Raw genomic sequence first — 2,573 nt, 5'->3', positions numbered from 1 at the left:
TATAAAATTAATGGTAAAAGATTACAGCGCTCTTAAAACATTATAAATAAAGAGCATTATAGGCTGAGCAAAAGAAATTAACTACATTCCGATGCTCCTAGCTTTCTTTCGGCGCAAGTCTCTCCACTTCCACCCAACATTTGACCAAAACTCAAATTATCATACTGTACAGTTGAGCAACAATACGATTCCCAGTAAAAATATTAAACTAGTAGAAGGCCCAGGCAAGCAGTAATGTTTGCAACCTCCAACGATTTATTAGATAGGAGGTGCAAATTCTATCAGAATTGTCGGAATGCCATTCAACTAAATTGTTGAGAAGCAGCGAAAGTTTGGCCAAATTGCCAATTAGCAGGGGCGACATTGTACATTGTCAGCGTTCTTCCACTGCTTATCGTCACTATGAATGATAAACTCTGCCCGTTCAGATAAGAATTGCTCTGCCAGTTCGCTCCCCAGTTTCTCTGCATCCGTTGCCATCCAGCACTGTTTGACCCTTTTATCCACGCTGCTGTGACATCTCCTCTTCCCCCAACATTGCTAATTAGAACCAGCTCGAAGTAGTCGCGTCCAGCTATTGTGAAGCGAATTCCTCCAGTCCTCTTGCATGGAGTTCTGCAGCAATTCCATTAACACCACTAAGTTAAATATATAAAATATATTTCAGAGTTCTGCAACAATTCCATTAACACCACTAAGTTGAACATATAAAATATATTTCAGATCGAATTCAATAGTAAAAATGAAAAGATCTGAATTCAATAGTTAAAATGAAAAGATCTGAATTCAATAGTATAAAATGAAACAACTTTTATGATTAGTTGGTTCGACACATCAACCAAATTTTAATGATGAAATTGATTCTAAAAACATTAAGATCAATCATTAAAATAGTCTAATTAATGGCTATTTTATTTTATTTTAAAATATTTTAACATTTGATTATCACAGACCAGTTAAAATTGATCTCTTTTCTGATTGTCAAGAAATTCCTACAACACCCACAAAATATTTTGGTGTGTGTATATATATATTTTTTCAATTTTATCCAAATCTAAAAAAACAACATGAATACAACTACTTACAAATCAAATCTAAACACCAATTAAATTATTTTATGTACAAAATTTTAATACATTACACGCTTTTTAAAATTTTAAATACTAAATTCATTTATACCTTAAAAAATATATATATTTAACCAACCAAAAAAATGAAATGATATTCTAACTTCTGCTGAAAAAAAACCATTAAACTGTGACAACATTATGTACCTTCTATACTTCACAGGTACAATGCCGGCTTTGTATTGAGCAATCTGTAAGAAGGCAGGCTGTGACATATCGAAATGCTGAAGGGGTGGATTGCACCACCCTCCATTGTCATTGGGTAGGGCGTAATTCGGTGGACAGAAATTGGTCGCGGTAATGATAATCGATCCAGACAGACACCACTGAGGAACTTTAGCAGCGTCGCACTTAATTTCAAAACATGCTCCGCACATCTGCCCATCATTGAACAAAGCGGTACTGAGGGCTGCAGTATGTGTACCATATCCTCCGTTAGACAATTCCCCATACCCGCATGCACCCCCTGCACAAGAAATATATTAGCATCACATGTTAATCATTTAATTCATCAAAAACTCCGGTCCTTTCTATTGGAATTTGTCATTTCTTTGGGATCAACCAGACTCCGGTCCTTTCTATTGGAATTTGCCATTGATTTGCATTGCATTGGATTAAATAGTAAACGATCTAGCATCCCACCTCAATTCCAATATATAGTTCTCCCATCCAAAATTTTGGTAGTTTCAATCTTTTTTTCTTTTTTAATTCAAATTGGGTAAGCCCTTAAGAATACTTCTTCTATCAAAATGATATCAGGGTGGAACACTTCTCAAACCTGAAACTTCAAAAATTCTTACCAAATTTATACACCTAAAAGAGAGGTATAAAATTTTAGAAATTCTTACTAGATTTATACATATTTTTAGTATAAAATTTAACACTTACGCATAGTTAAACCTATGAGGTGCAGTTTAGCTCTAATTTGAATTATCAAAGTTGAAATCTTCTTAAAAAAAAACACCAAAAAAAAAGTACTCACCCATAGTTCCAGAAGCATCGCTCCCACCATAAAATGTAGCGTGGGCTGCAGTCCAAGCAGCTACCACAATTGCTCTTTGCAAAATCGATACCAGCGTAACAACCATCACAATCAAAATTCGAAATTCCCTGTTGGTCGCCATTGTGATATAACACAGCCTTGAATATTGCCTGTCAATATTTCTTCCTTGGCGCAACTCACTTTCCAGTTGCAGCTATATATACAGGCTTGGCATGTGGGATTTTAGGTCAAATTGTAACTATTCAAGAACCGACAAAGGAGCTTTACCGGTCAGAACTTTGTACGGTTTTCGATCTATGGGTTCGGTTTGTTGGAGGGCCCCGATTGACTTTGCGTGTCCGACATTCAATAACCGGAGCCTACGGTGAAGGGCCACATGCAGGAAACCATTTTTCCCGCAGGGAATCCTCCCTGCCTAATTATATATTTTATTCAGAGTTTGC

At 36.0% G+C, this 2,573-nt stretch overlaps 1 pseudogene; it reads right to left on the bottom strand.

The window, feature by feature from the left end:
- Window positions 1–302: 302 nt before the first annotated feature.
- Window positions 303–2,224, bottom strand: LOC149248402 (expansin-A2 pseudogene; annotated as a pseudogene).
- Window positions 2,225–2,573: the final 349 nt, after the last annotated feature.

This window comes from Pinus tabuliformis, chromosome 7, assembly GCF_031772625.1.
Source record: "Pinus tabuliformis cultivar Carrire ecotype Pingquan chromosome 7, CPIR1, whole genome shotgun sequence".
Lineage (NCBI taxonomy): Eukaryota > Viridiplantae > Streptophyta > Pinopsida > Pinales > Pinaceae > Pinus > Pinus tabuliformis.
The sequence above is the reverse complement of the archived record's forward strand: the minus strand, read 5'-3'. Positions and strand labels throughout refer to the sequence as shown.